The sequence below is a fragment of the Mirounga leonina genome, unplaced genomic scaffold (genome assembly GCF_011800145.1).
Source record: "Mirounga leonina isolate KUSES-001 unplaced genomic scaffold, KU_Mleo_1.0 Mir_165, whole genome shotgun sequence".
Taxonomy (NCBI): domain Eukaryota; kingdom Metazoa; phylum Chordata; class Mammalia; order Carnivora; family Phocidae; genus Mirounga; species Mirounga leonina.
The window spans coordinates 47,776,490-47,793,027 of record NW_023270415.1 but is presented as its reverse complement, the minus strand read 5'-3'; the positions used below and the strand labels follow the sequence as shown (position 1 = coordinate 47,793,027).

Here is a 16,538-nt window from a genome sequence, read left to right as displayed (position 1 = left end):
GTTTCAGGATAACCACCTTGATTGGTAGCAGGGATGCTCTACTCTCCCAGTGCCCATTTCTCTCTGGTGTGACTCTTCTGAGTCACCCCCTTCAAGAACAGATCAGTGGGGCAACCCCAGAGTAGTCACTGAGGCATTCCAGACCACTTCTCAATGTCAGAACTCTCCACGATGGGTGGCTTTCCACACATACTCTTCTCTCCTGAGAGAAGCCGACCAATTAGCTTCTGTACAGTTTATCCAGTATGTTGTGATGCTTTTCCCTTTCTCTCCATCTTATGAAATTCTCATCCTTCAGTCTCAGCTCAGATGGCTCTCTTCATGAGATAGCTCTTGGGAGGGCAGGCTCTGCAGTCAGACCACTTACACTTTCTATCTAGAACAGCCATTCATCAGTTGGACCTTAATTTCTTTATCTGTAACTATGGGATGGTAATTGGGTGAGGCCGCGTATATTAGTGGTTAAGCATGTCGGCAGCAGAGCCAGACTGTCTGGTTGCAAATGGTGGCTTCACCACTTCCTATTTATATGACCTTGAGAAAGTTAATGAACCCTTCAGTGCCTCAGCTTCTCCATCTGGAAAATGGAGGTCATAAGATCTGTACAGACTTGCTGTGAGGATTAAATGAATTTATTGAAGAAAAAGCCTTTAGAGCAATGCCTCACACATGCTTAATGAATGCTGTACTTTATTATTTTCTATCTCATTGAATTGTAAGGATTAAGTTGGGTAAAACATATAAAGCATTGGAATCATTCCTGACCCCAAGTCAGCTCTCAGTAAATGTTGGTGGTAGTTGTTATGTTGCATTTTTCTTATTATTCTCCAACATGCCAGAGAGAGGTTGTCCATCTCTTGTGTTCCTATAGTACATAAATCATACCTCTAATAGCATTTTTCACACTATCCTTGTTTGGATTTTGTCTGTCATGTTGTACTATGTGGTCCTTATAGGCAAGCATAAGTAATAAATGTTTGAAATTGCTTAATATGAAAAATTGCTATACCTTGATAAGGTTTTTGTTGCTAAGCTTGTCAGGATTGACACTGGTAGCTTGTCAGTGAAATTCTTTGATTAGCAACAGGCCAGCAGCAAATGGGTTGACTTTGGTTTGGGTGCATCTGCCTCTCCTCATCAGCTCATATGGTTTACCAAGTACACAGTCTGAACACAAATTCTGGTGCTGAGAGTGGGTCTTTCCCTATTCTTCAGGTACGGGATATGCAGTGTTTGAAATGAATGGTGTTAAGTGAGACTTGGGGGCCTCTCCTTTTCGCTCCCCTTTATGTAAAGCATTTGCTTGCTTTCAAAGGTAGTTGTCATACCCTTGACTCTAACTGGAATTCTACCACCACAAAGCGGGTGCTGTGAAGACAGCCATATGCAAAAGATGACTCATTCAGGTGATGGCTAACTACATTCCCTCCCCAAGCTTATGACTTGAGAGGTCTGGGGATAAAAGAAAAAGAAAATAATAACGATTTATCACTTCCTGTTTTGGGCCTTCCTGACATAAAAAGAAATATATCTTGAAATGGTTTGACCTGTGCTTGTGATATATTAATGACTGTAAAAGAACTGACATCAAACAATGATTTACTTCAGAAATTACGGTAGTTAGGCTGAAATTATGCTTTCAGTCAACACTCCGTGTCAAGCTATCATCCCTACTCGCTGGTAAACATCTTTGCAGGTACATGCACATGACAAGGGTACCACGAAATGCCCATTGTGAGCTCTTGTTTGTTGTATCAGTTGGAAGGATGCACAGATGCTGTTTTTGCAATCTGGTTCATAAGTTTATGTTATACATCAGAATAATCATAAACATTAGTTCATATAGATAGTAAATGAATGGATGTTATATTTCTGATGAAAGAGAAGCATAGACTACTTTTGAGGCTTAAAATGTATTATAGCCTACCCTACAGAGGGGAATTTATCCAGTAGCATTTCTCCATTCTATTTGTTATTTCAGACTGGATTAAAATCTTAAATGTGTTGGCTTTGTTTGTTGGTAAAAAGTTGGTACTTCTCTTCTTAAAAACACATTTGTAAACAGCCTTAATTTAATCATAAAGTATGTATAGCTTTGGTGGTAGGTTCTATTCAGAAGCCTCTGGGTGCATCCAAATGCATTCTCTGTGGCAGTGGCAGATTTAGCTATTCTGTGTGATGTGCCTTTAACTTCCAGACAATTTGGCTTGTGTGTTTTCCATTCAGCAGCCGACCAGTTAGCTTCTGTACAGTTTATCCAGTATGTCGTGATGCTTTATAACATCTTTTGTCCCAACCTTCAGTTTGTCTCATTCTGGGTTTGGATCGTCTGTTGGCCTGTCAGCTGTGGTCATTGTACTGTGTTTGTTCTCTGAGTTTCTCCAAACCAGCTGTGCATATTGCTATCTGTCTGGGCTCTGGGGGACCAAAAGGCTGTCATACTGAAGGTTAAACAGATGCTGGGGCTCTATCTAGATTCTATAATTTGGTGCTAATTTTTGGTATATTTGTGTATGGTTTGTATTTTTAATTTCCTATATATTATGATATTTTGAAACCTTAAAAACCTTTCTGGCTGGGGATACACTGCCCCTCCCTGGGCTAGCCAATTCTTAGAGATAGCAAAGGACTCGGGGGGCAGCATGCCTTTGAAAAGAAAACTAACCAATCCAGAGCCATACCTCCTCCATCTGGCTCATTCACACCAAGCTGACATTTCCCCATGCTCTCAATCACGCCAGGGCCCAGTACCAGGAAATGAGAGGCCACCACTTTAGCCCCAAACCCGCTGGAGTTATTCAAACTAGCCAATCCTAAACTATTTCCTCTGCCCTGCCTTGCCTTTTCCATGGAAGCCCCAGTAAAGACTGTGGCCTAGACTTTCCCCTCCTCTTGTTTTCTGCCTCCTGACCACCCCGAGGCTTCCCCCTGCCATGGCCCTGTATGTATGACATGATGTGCCTCCTGTCTCTAGGACCTGTGAGTATAAAAAACTTCTGTCTTCCCGAACCTCTCCTGTGTCTCCCCTTATGGCCACACTGACTGACCATCACACAAAATTGCACAAAACGATTTGCTTTTTCACCAGTCGTGTCCACATTTGAGGGAGACATGTTGGAGTCAGTTAAAATAGTCCATGCTTTTGCTTCCGTATACACTTCCTATGACTGATGATGGATCACTGATTGTTATATATATATCTTCACACAAGGGTGCCACTGAATGTCCTCAGTTCATTTCAGTGCTTATCTTGTCTTACTGTCAGGAGGTTCTCCTTAATATCTAACCCAGTCCCTTCCTGTTGCTACCCAAGGCAACTGGTTTTCCTGTGTCTCTGCCTTAATAAATCATTTTCTAGAAGTATTTGAGATTCATTTCAACATGCCAACTCCAGAACATTCATCTAGGTACTCTTCCTCTCAAAATTGCAAATGCGACAAAATCTGCTAGGCTCAAGATGTCAGTAAGTGTTCAAAGAGCACAACTTCAACCTTGAAAAGAATATTAAATGATAAAAAATGGCACTAAGTGCATGCTGACTACCACTCTCCTAGAAGCTCCACTTTTGCACTGAGTTGGCTCCCAGAGAATAGGGTCTTTTTTTTTTTTTTTTTTTAACAATATGATGAGGAAAGCACTCATGGGCTTTATAGTAAGACTGCCCTAGGATCCCGTTGGCCACTGTCACTTACTACCTGTCTGATCTTAAGGCCACTGTTTCACGTCTCTGAATCTGTTTCAGCATCAGTAAAATGGGGATAATGGTAGCCGCCTCATGGTATTGTCACGAAGATCAAATGACATTATCAAATGGAAAATACTTCCCAATGGTAGCCATTCCACAGTGTTGGTTTCTCTCTGCCAGGTTTGTCAATGCAATGCGCCCGTAATGCTATATAGTGATAAGTACACTCAATTTAATTTTTACCAAACCACATTCATTAAATCAGAATTGTAGCTGTTTAGACCAGGTTGAGCAGAAGTTTATTTATTTTTTTTTACTAAGAAGAGGGATTTTTCTCGGCAAATTTTTCTGTCAACTGGAATGGCGCTAAGGAGAAAAGTTAAGCTACTTAACAGCTTTTAAAAATTCCTACTTGCAGTGAAGAGAAAGAATTAATTAAAAACAACCATGATCTAAGTCATTGAAAGGGTTGGGGAGACAACCTATTTAGTAATCCTTGCCACTGATTCGAGCGCAATTAGTTTCTGTGTGACTTACAAAGGCGTGCCTCATTAAAACTAGCCTGTATTTCAGACATCTCATCAATTAAGATGTGTTTCCCTTTCAATTAATTTGAATCCGTGAGTTTCTGTGACACTGCAAAAATAGAACATTGAGTTCAGGTAAAGAGCTATCCATCCCTTACCAAAACTGTGGGAAAGACCTTTATTCACTTATGGTAATTTACACTACATTTACATTACATTACACTTATGCTAATTATTGCTGCGCTCCTATTTCTTAACCCTTCATTAATTCATAGAACGTTTATTGACAGCCAGTCAATGATCTGGCACTCAATTACAGAAGAATTTTTCTCCTGGCATCGGGGAAAGAGAGAAAGCTTGCCTTCTTTAATAGTGAAAATCTGCTTTTTTCCTCTATGTGCAAATCTTGATCAGATCCAAACACTGACAGATACCAGGTTTAACAAGATGTTTCATAATGACATCCATGCACATTTTACTCCATCCTTTGAATGAATAAGAACAAGGCAAGAGTTAATTATTTGACATCCAGAAGTGAATACAGGGATGACCTAGCCCTTAGGCAAGGCCAGATAGACATTGGTGATCACCAGGTAGTTACCGGGGATCTGTGGGGTCATGTGCCTGTTTTCTGTGTAGGTTAAAAGTCTGACCTCAACTTCAGGCTTAAGGATACGCTATAGGTTGTTGTCATTATTAAGACATTTTCAGGATGCAGTTTCTTACTGCGTGTTTCTATTGCTACTTGCAAATTTTTACCATTATTATTTTGCTTGTTCAGTGTTATTAAGAAATAATTAGAAATGACAAGACTGAGTTGGATCATGTTGTTTGCCTGCCCATTCTGATGTTAAAATTTTGATCTTTTCTTAACAATATTCTCTAAATATGTGTAACTTGGAAGCTCCCAAAACCTTTTGTCAAGGTCATCAGTGACCTCTTGATGATCACTTCTCAGTACTCATACTACTGGACTTTGCAACAGCATTTGACATGACTAACCATTCCTTTTTTCTTCTTCTTTATTTTCCTCTACCATTTTAATTATTTGAATTCTGTTGTAAACTTTAAACTCTTTATTTTTATACTAGATCCATCAAAATCTTATCCTGCCGCTTGGTTTCATGAAAGAACATTTTAATGTCATTCTTGAGCAAAATCTTTTATTTTTGTGTTTCTTGCTATTAAGTAAATATAATCCTGTCCTCCTGCGTCCGTGCTCAGAGAATGTTTGCCGAATTTGGGATGACCACGGAAACTGGGTTTTGAAATAGTCCTTTATCTCCTACTTTATCATTATAACGTAGTTGTCTGAAATTCTTCACCTATTTCTATTTTTTTTTACCTTGTAGTTTTTATAAAATTTTGTGCAACTATTATTGATTTTGTTTCTTTGATGTGGAATCCACTCCTTTGGCCTAAGCATCTTTAACTCTTCCCCCCACCCCCATTTCTCTTATTCTTGATCTTCATTCTTCTTGGCATCTTTAGTTTGAGACTTCTTTTACAAGTTTTTTTATATATAGTCACTTTACTTCTAAAATGCTTTTCTTCTTTCCAGCCAGCTTGCCCCTCTGTTCTTGTTGTGATACTTGCACTTACTTTAGCTTTGTCTTAAGTTTGAGGAGAAAGATCCAAGTTGATTCTTATCTTCTCATTGTGTATTTAAATCTTAGCTCTTCATTTTCGTGGCAGCTTGTAAAGCCTATTTTTGTCTCCAAAGTTTAAAAACCTGACAAGTAGGCATGGTTCTCATTCCCTTGTCAACCAAGATACTTGAAAGTACGGTCTCAACATGGTGCTTCCGTTTCTTTACTGAGCCCTTTGCAATCCGGTTTGTACTCTCCTTGTCTAATGCACCTGCTCTCAGAAAACTCACTTCTGGTTTTCTCTTGACCCTTTTAGTACTCACCTCACTCAACTCCCTCCTTCCTGAAGCTTTCTACCCTCTTGGATTCCATGACACCATTTCCTCTTGACTTCCCTCCTGATCCTTTTGGTCTTTTTTGGACTTACTTGTGGGCTTCCTTTCCTTTGCCTTCTCTTTAACCCTTACTCCTCTCCAGGGTTCTATCCTTGCTCCTCTGCTCTTGTCACTGTGCATAATCTTCCTGGGGGAACTCATCCACTCATATTGATTTAACTACCCCCGACCAGGACTTTGTGCTATTTCCTCTACCATGAATGCTCCCCTGCTTTCTCTCCCTCCTACTCATCCTTCAAATGAGCTTTTACTCCTCCAGGGAAGTTTTCTTCAGTCCATCCTTTGGACTAACTGTCCCCTCTCCTGTGCCCCCAGAGTATACTTGTTGACACCATTATCACACCACACATTACATTGTGATGAAATTATCTGTAATCTCCTTAGGGTCAGGAACTATGACTATTTTTGTATCCCTGTGCCCAATATGGAATTCAAGAGCTTTCTTTGAGGCTTGCTTCTCTCTGAATGAGATATAATCCTTTTCATGACCTAGCTGAGACTGTATTTCAGCTCAAGGTTGATTTTTAAAAATTATATTCTAGATCACTTTTCTCTTAACTTTCTATGGTATCTCTGATAGGCCTATGATTTGTAAACTAAATCCCCTTGATCCACTTCCTAGTTCAGTCAAGGTCACTATCATGTATTTACATGGTCTAGCTATGGTTTGACTTTAACCATCACCTATATGCTGATGACTCCATACTCCTTTTCAGTAGCCCTTACTGCTGTCCTAAATTGTTTCTGCACATCCTACCCCTTGCATGCCAGCATTTCCTATCCTCATGGTACAGAGTTTCTGGTGCCTTGAGTTCTCTAACACCCAGGGCAATTGTTCAGGGTTGATGAAGAGAGAACTACTCCCAAAGCCCTCATTTGGATGTAGTGTGTAGTTTTGGAGGGGAGCAAAGGTGGGTGCTGGTGAGGTCAGCGTAGAAAAGAAGTGTCAGGGTGAGAAGGGGGTTGTTGTATGGCTGCTGTATGGCTGCTGTATGGTGCTGTTGTATGGTTGTATGGCTGCTGTAACAAAATGCCACAAACTTAGACTAAAACAACACAAAGTTATTCTCCTACAGTTCTGAGGACAGAAGCCTGAAATTAGTTTCAGTGGACTAAAGTCAAAAGGTCACCATGGCTGGTTTCTTCTGGAGGCTCTGAGGGGAGAATCCATTTCCTTTCCATTTTCAGCTTCTAGAGCTTCCAGCATTCCTTGGCTTCTGGCTGCATCATTCCAGTCTCTGCTTCCACTGTCTTCTGCCTTAACTCTGACACTCCTGCCTCCTTATGACTACATTGGGCCCATCTGGATAATCCAGGATAATCTCCCCATCTCAAGGTCCTTAATTTAATCATATTGGCACTGTCCCATTTGCCCCCACACACTGGTACCAATGAAGGATGGTTTGGATGTCGCCATTTTGATCTCTGTCTTGGGGAGATAGTGTAGAGCCAAGACTTCATGAAGCTCCAGTGGGATGAATGATGCTAATTCATCCTACTGCACAGTTTCCATTGTGTTCCCTGAGGGAGACAGCACATTTTGATGAATCTGCATCTGAAGACCTGACCTCTCCTGTCTTACTAAACAAGAAGCATGGACCATTTTCTGCTTCCTATTTGGCATGATGAGGGAGGAAGAGGACTCTCTGATCATGGGGATAAAGCAGACTTGGAGAGGGGAAAGCGCAGGCCAGATGCACTGTGAGCTCAGAAGCTCAGAACCCTACCATTTAGCCCACATGGCCAAACGTTCATGTAAGATTTTAAGGAGAAGGAACTTTTGACTATAATTGGTTAAGAGCACTGTCTCTCCACTGTGACTGCTAATCCTCATGTGTGAAAACAACGGCATAGCCAGAGGCATCTTTGGGATCAGTTTAGAGGAAGCTGAATTGGGGATACATTTTGTTTAAGTTTAATTAGATGTATTTATGTGATTTACATTCACTTCCATATATACATGTATCTGGTGGTTAATTAATAAAAATATGCAATTATGCTAAGGTCTTTTTCAGACTTTGGAACCACCTGTCCCAAGCACTTGTTTCAGCAATTTTCACTAGGAAACTCTCCTTAATTCTTTACATGGCATAGGAAAAAAAAAATCATAACACAATTCAGAATGTCAGAATCCTGAATTTTAAGCACGGAAGCTAGTGTCACTACCCTTAACTCTACCCATTCCCTAAGGATACCCATCTCCACCTAATCCCTAGCCCTAACTCACCTAACCTGACCATGACACACACTCAAAATTGCGCTTCCCAGGAGGACAGTGGGGAGCTGTTAAGACTGTGGTCTTTAGAGTCAAGTGCTGGCTCAGCCACTTGGTATAATAGAGTGGGGAGTTTGGCTCGGTTTTAAAATGGGAATAGGTACTCATGGAGATGGTTGTAAAGATTAAAGTGGATAACTCCTATAAAGAGCTTCGCTCAGTACCTGCACATGGTTAGTGCTCAATAAAAATTCTTACTCTGAGCCTTTCCAAACACATTCATCTAATCAGCTCCTGTGGTCACAGAGCGCTTTGAATGTAATCATCAGCAATAAACTGAGACTATCAGAGCCAGGAAAAAAAAGTTTATTGGAAGGATATTAATAGCTTAAAGAGCTGAGGGAAGAGCTGACCGAACAGGTTTTGGGGAAGACAGGAACCCAGGCAAAACACGGGGTCTCAGAAGCCAGAACACGGAAACCATCCTTCTGAGATGCTGCTTCCCCTCATAGCTGCCTTTGCTCCTTGTTCTTGTCCAGGGGTAAATGCCCAGGAGGGAGAACCAGCTGGCCTAGCTTGGTTTGCTTCTTCCCCCTTGGTCAGAGGAGTAGATGTTTGGGATCGGCTACCCTATTAAAGCCACGGGGGGCTGGGAGACAGTTCCACGAGGTCAGGACACTGGGCAGACAAAACTACCTGTACTCCATGGACCTATTGCTAGGTGTCCCCGAGGACCTGCCCAGCAAACTTCTCTTGACTGACTTTCAACTTCCTCTTTGTCAAAATTTAATTACCTTTTGTAATAACCCAACATCATTGCCTCCCATCTTTCCAGATAATCATACTTTCTTTGGAATGACTTCTATAATGATTATTTACTCATACATTCATTTATAAATGTTTATTGAGCACCTCCTAGTTGTTAAGTCCTGTTCTGGGGGCTGGTTTACCTCAGTGAACCAAAGAAATCCCTTGCCTTCAAGGACTTACTTTCTCGTGGAAGGAGACAGAAAACCAAAATAAACAAATAAATGTATGATGACATTAAGTGATGATGGTGCTAATGACCAAGTGCTAATGAGGAAAACCATCAGAAGGGAAAGGGAAGGAAGAAGGTGTGTGTGCAGGTATTGCTCAGACCAGCTATTCAAGTTTATGTGAGTCTGTCATTCAACTGTTCACATTTCGATTATTTTATTTGTTTACTTGTCTGTCATAAGTGACTAGCCGGCTTCTCCCCTCTAGGAGTGAGCATCTTAAAGCTGAAGTCATATCATTCATTCCTAGCCTCTAGGCCTTGCCTCATGGTGGATGCTCTGTAAATGTTTGTTGAAAGAATGGATAAACACATAGGATGGCTATTGGATGATTGTATTTTTCTGCTTGTGACCCATCCTGCCATTCTCCCACACAGGGCATTGCAGATGGCCTGAGGAGAGGGGGTAATTCCATCTGGGCTCTGCCCTTGTAGGTTCTCTATAAATGTTGCTGACTGACCAATTGGCTAGAAAATACATTTGTATAACCTCCATTTATCCAATCTCTCTTCCCTGGAATGAATTTGGTTTCTTCTTGTTATTAATGCTTTTTATTTTGTCGTAACATGCTTTCTGAATTTAAGACCAGCTTTAAGAAAGAAATGAAAAAAGTATCCATTCCTCACAACCTTGAGTCACAGAATCATGGCATCAGAATGAATCTTAGCAACTGAAAGCAGTTTAGGACAGCACCTCACGTAAGTGAATTTGTGCTGTGAGGAACAAGGAACAAGGGCAATAGCAATGATCCTTTAACGGAAACTAGAATCCTATTAAGTCTATTCCCTCCATACCTGATTTCCATATTTACTGAAGTGGAGAGAGCTAGATTAATCCTCATTTAAGTCCTCAGTCTTAAAGTAGAAAACAAGAGAATAGAATGTTTTAAAATATTTTTATTAAGCATTTTATAAATATCTCAGTATTGATTGCATGATGTTTAAAGGGGGCCTCCAGCCTAGCAGAATTCATGGCTTTTCACTTTAGACCATGAATGGACTGCCATGGACACAATTCTCTGGTTGTGATGGAAGCTGTGTTTATAAATGATCAACTGTGCTGTGAATATATTTAGCTTATGCTAAATGCCCCTGAGAGGATGAATATAATCTGTTTCTAGTTTAATTGTGTTTTGGGGCATGGCACATTTTTTTTTTCCAGATGAATAAAATATTAAGTCTTTTCCACTTCCTGAGGAAAGTTAGGGTTGGATTTTGATATTCAAATTACCAGACTTATTAAATCATATTAAAATGAAAATGTAAAGAGCTATTTGATTCTATTTACACGTTCTTGTCACAATATACTGCTCAGTGAAAATGCTATGTTTTGGCATCTAAAAAACTGGATATCAACACTGAGACCAGAAACCCTTTTATTCATCATTAGCATGAGTGGATGTTACGGCTGACAGATAAGATCGTTAGAAATACTGGTGTTGGTAGCTAAGCGGTATCCTCATACAGCACTTAAAACATTTCAAAGCAGTGTTCTCAGACTTTCATATCATAAACCTTGAAATTTGTATATGCAACCCAAAATACATAAAGTAACTATTTTAAGCACTGACACCATTAAAAAAGGATTCACTTCAGGCTTCTGAAAAAGCAAATTTGGCCACAGCTGTATTTATTTGCTCATAAACCATAAACTTCCTGATGGAGCTCTTAAAGGAAAAGTAAGGGCCAACTTGAAATGGATGTCAGAAAGGGGTTTTAGATATACATGTACTTTTAATACATGTACTTTTCTGTATAAAGAGGCCTCGTAATGGTAAGCGACTGCTCTAAAGTTAGCCCACTTACCCCTTATCTCTTTGTTTCCCTGAAGTGATCATTTAAATTAGCAAGATATGTGTGTAATCTACAAAATTTCCCTTACGTATATGTTTCAACGAAAGCTGCTATTATATAAAAATAGATCCTATAGCCTGTTCATTATTTACACCTGCATTCCTATCTACATTCACACCCCTCCCTCCCTCCATCATCGTCTTAGCAATCTCTGAAAAGAAAAAATAGGTAAGACAGGCTGTATTTCAATGTACTTCTGTCAGCAGGTAAATGAAAGTTGTCTGGGGGCATAGAGAACAGCAGAGCATTTAATACCTTTCATGTGATGCTCTCTTCTCCTGCTCTCAGCCCATCTGACTGTGATGCCACCAACCAGCTTGGGCTTTAGTGGCCTGTCCACTCTGATACTAATGGAAGCTGTTGGGGTCCTATGTCAGGTCGGCTCTAGTAACTGCTTTTTTACTTACCTTGCCATTTTAATCAAGTATCCTTTGTTGTTGTTGTTTCAGTAAAATCTGAAAGTCTAAATGGAGTTAACTATATTTTAAAGTATAAAACACTGTGAATTCACATTGACTAGATTCCACATCCTAACAATGAAAAAACTGTAAAATACCACTTTTCAAGTTGTGATCTGTTTGTATGTCAACAAAGTAACTATGAGATAAAGAAAAATATATAAAAGCCATTTCATAGATTTTTTTTTCAGTTAGAAAAATCATGCTTGGAAAGATTACATTTTATTAAGCCAAAATGTCTTCTAAATATCTATATTATTAAAATGTATAGGTTATTATAAGTAAGAAAAACATTAAGAATCTATCTTGATCAGAATTCTTATATTGCTGGAACTAAAAATAACATAATAACTATTATTTGTGGAACATCCAGAGGTTCAATAACCTGCCTGAGGTCCTTACCACTAAAAACTATTGCCTCTATTCTATGTTTGAAGGGACAAATTTATTAACTCTGGTAGAACTCCTAGGTCTGCTCTAAGTATATTCAGTACTTTTGTTAAATGCTTGGAAGAATATGAGTCCTTGGTATATTGACTGAGTTACATTTTGCAATGGCTGGTATATCATCGAATACGCAGAAATCGGTAGAATGTTACTTTTTTTCTAACATGTCAGTGGGAACACCTTTTCCTTGAATTATTACAATATTTTAAACAAAGGAGATGTTTAGAAACCCAAATAGTTGCACATTTCTTGATATTTTATAACTGATAAAAGTGATACTTTGGTATTTAAGAATTCAATGATATGAGTTGGGACTTTTTTCCCTACATACTTCCCAAGAGGGCTTTGACCCTGTTGATAGTTTTGAAACTATATTAGATGGACTAATTAGATTGTCTAGACTGGTGCTCCCAGAGGTACAAAATGCACTTTTTTTTCTCAGAGAGAGGTTGTAAATGTCAGAAACAAAATCTGAGAGACCACCCCTCTCCCATGTCCATTGGCAAAGGGATTCAATAGATCACACCCCCTCCTTGAAGTCTTCCCAGTCAAACCCACTCAGGTGAACTGAGTTAGCTCCTCACAGGCTAAACCCTTTGATTGTTCCTTTCCCCTGACCTATGAATCTAATCAATACATTATTCCCATTTATTGACGTATTGTGATTTCTTATTGTTGCATTAAGGCACTGTGTTTGCTAACTCTTTTTGGAATGCCCCTAACCTTTGGTACATCTGGAAAGTGGCTCATTTGATGCTTGCTCTGACCTGAAAAATGAAGGCCCATATTCTTGGCTATCCCTTCCCTTGAATCCATGTCCTCTTCCAAGGAATTTATAAATTTCAGGAAGAGGTCAATGCAAGATTCCCCACTGTGTTAGCCTCCGCCTTCTTTTTCTAGCTGAGTCCTTTCTGCCAAACCCATCTCCATCCCACCTGCCCTCCCGTTCCCAAAACGTGTTATTGACAACTAAAGCCAGGTCACGGGACACTTCATAGGGCTCTGCCACTAAATATGTGGGGATAAATAATATTGTAATCCTTGCAGATATTTGCATTCAGGGTGGTTATTTTGCCTGTTTCCTTTTAGATTATCTCGGCTTGGTCTCTGGGAACCACCCACTAGTGACAGTCATAAGGTAAGTGTGCATTTAAAATTTTCTTTCAATCAGCTGTAAATGGAAATCCCAGTTTTGTTCAATGATTTTCACAAAAGACCGTTTCAAATATTTTATTTTCAAATATTTTATCAGTGAACAGTGGCATAACGACTGGGTGTTTCATATATAGGAAAAGATAATAAACCTTTAACATTTGCGAAAAGGATAATAGAGAGATAGGAAATAAAGCAGGCACTGCCTCTTACCCTGGAATATTACCTGTAGCATAATAAAGTGTATTCGCAGCCCCTGAGTGGAGTGGTTTCATTTCACCATCTTCATCCCACGCAGCTGCCAGAGTCCTCTCAAGGGGCACATTACAACAGCCTCTTCCTTCATTTTAAATTGGGCCGTAGCCCAGGAAAATATCTCAAATGGCATTAAACCAATTAACATCTAGCACAGAATTTAGCAGCTAATGGGCACATAATAGGTATTTGTTGGAGAATGAATGTCGGTGGATTCATTAATCCATTAATCTTCTGCTCTGTGAGGTCCTTGCCACTGTGAGGAAATGTGGTATACTGGTTATTCCCCCAAACCTGGAGTGAGATGCTTGGGTTCGGTTCCTGGTTCTGCCACTTACTAGCTGTATGACTTTGGCCACATGTTTAAACCTCTCAGTACCACCCAAATCTTGGTTTTAATACTACTTTCCAATAAAAGGAACCAGGGCTCCTTGGAGCAATGGCTAATTTAGGACTGGGGCAAGAAATATGCATAATGAGCCTGGAGCATCGTATAGTGCCAGAAAGTAAGGTAGTGCTAAAAGAAAAATGAAAAACAAAACAAAATGATAAACACCTCACATTGGTATGACAAAAAGTGGGTCACAAGGATACAGGAGTCAACTAAAAGTGCTCCCCGTCACCAAAGCTGGAACGATTCGAGCAACAAAATAAAGTAGTGGTATAACCCAAAACTCCATGTAGATACTCTGCTTTCCAGGAGGTAAAGCATGACTCACTCCCCATGGGGGCTGCACACAGTGATTTTCTTCCAAGGTGTACAGTAGGAAAGTGGGGGCGGGGAGAATTACATACCATCAAGAAACCTGACGAACACTACCTCAAGCCAGGTCATCCAGATTAACATCCGCAGTGATATGTCATCTTGATAGTAGGTATCCTTCACAAGATGTGATAAGAATGATGCTTTACCTCTGGTCTTCTTCCCCAAAACACATATTACCCGACTCTGGTCATGAGAAAAACATAAGACAAATTTCAATACAGGTACATCCTACAAAATACCTGACTACTATTCCTCAAAACTATCAAGGTCATTATAAATACTGGCAGTCACAACCAAGAGAAGCCTAAGGAGATAAGACCACTAATTGTAATGTGGGATCCTGGGTGGGATCCAGGAACAGAAAAAGGACATTAGGTAAAAATTAAGGAATCTGAATAAACTGTAGAGTTTAGTTAACAATAATATATCAGTGTTAGTTCATTAACTGTGAAAAATGTCCCATACTAATGTAAGATGTTAATGATGAAATCTGGGTATGAGATATATGAGAACTCTCCATATACTAATAATTCTGCAAATCTAAAACTGTTTGAAATAAAACATTTATTTCAAAAAATAAGGAAGTGTGCACGTTAAAAAAAACTGGTTTGGAGGTATACTCTCCATTTTCCAAGTACAAAAAAATAGTATTTTGAAAAATGTTGAATTTATACTTTATATTTTGAGAATCATACATGGAGAATTATATTCTGCATTAAAGTTTTGAATTGGATAAAGGTGTACACATCTATAAAGCATTCTGCTATATTTCTGCTATCCTCAAATGGAGGAAGAAGATAACAATTAGCAACACAAACCTTTTTTTGCAAGAATAACAGTTTTGAGGGGCTCAAAGTGGATTATGACTTGTGCATTAATTATGTATTGCAGCATAACAAATTACCACAAATTTAGTGGCTTAAAACAACATATAATTATTATTCCACAGTTTCTTTGGATCAGGAATCTGGATGCACTTTACCTGGGTCCTCTGCTTCGAGAGTCTCATAGGGTATAATCAAGATGTTGACTATGCTATGGTCCTTTTGGGAGCTTTTTTCCTTCCAAGTTCATGTGGTTGTTGTTGGAATTCAGTTAAGGTTGTAGGACTGAGGTCCCCTGTTTTCTTGCTGGCTGTCACCTGGGTGTTCTCATCTCCTAAGTGTTACTCAACAGTTCTACCCATATGGCTGCTTGCCTCTCACAGGCCCTGTCACAACATGATAGATGACTTCAGAGCCAGCAGGAGAAGCTCTTACTCCAGTCTGCTAAGATGGAGACTTGTGTAATGTAATCTTATCAAGGGAATGACTCGCCCATGGGCTTTGTTGTATTCTGTTGGCTAGGAGCTAGTCACAGGCTGTGTCTTCCCTCAAGAGGAGAGGATCATACTAGGGCCTGACTCGTTGGGGATCACCTTAGAGCGTATCCACTATACCAGGAGAGTTTTGAGACAGATCCGGGCAACTGGGCATATATAAGCGAACTAAAGAAGAAGAGAACAAACTGGAAATGCTGGCTTCTTGTTTTCAAGCAAACTACAGCTTGAAGGAAATAAATACGTTTCACCCCCCCACCCCCCAACAGAATTATGTTTAAAAAATACTCCTCAACGTTTAAAAATATTCCTCAAATTTATCAAATGAGAGTTGCAATTATTCAAGATGAAGGAGCCAGAAGAATATATTTGGAGACCAATCATAAATACATCACATTTTCCTAACTAGTATTTTCTTTTTTATTAGCAATGAAGAAATTTGGACAAAATTTCAACATTTCTGCAGTTTAAGAACTCTCATTATAAAAGTTTAAATAATATGATCTCATTTTCAACATTTCATGACTTAATTTTTTTTCTTTTTTGAGACTGTAGTTTTTAATACTTCCGTTTTTAAATTCAATCTACTAATAATTATTAATAGGTTGATATTGTTTAGGTAGTAATTTTTACATTTTACGTGATACTTAAAATTTGTGTATTTTAAATATATTAAATATTCATTTTCACTGGTTTCTTTTTCTGGATTCTGAATCCTTTTCTTATAAAATGTTAAATACAGAAATACTGGTATTGTCATTTTGCTCCAGTATTGTAATCACCACCCAGATTTTCAGGATCTCAAAAAAAAATTTTTTTTTCTGATTGCTCCTTATCACAC

The 16,538-nt window shown here is 39.2% G+C and overlaps 1 protein-coding gene across 2 annotated transcripts in view; it reads left to right on the top strand.

Moving 5' to 3' along the window:
* The window catches only part of NCALD (neurocalcin delta), a 367,272-nt gene that overhangs the window by 179,248 nt on the left and 171,486 nt on the right, over positions 1-16,538 (top strand). For both annotated transcript variants that reach the window (XM_035011662.1, XM_035011656.1), the window contains exon 3: positions 13,296-13,344. The gene's annotated coding sequence lies outside the window, so the exon portion shown is untranslated. The remainder of the gene's footprint in view (positions 1-13,295; positions 13,345-16,538) is intronic.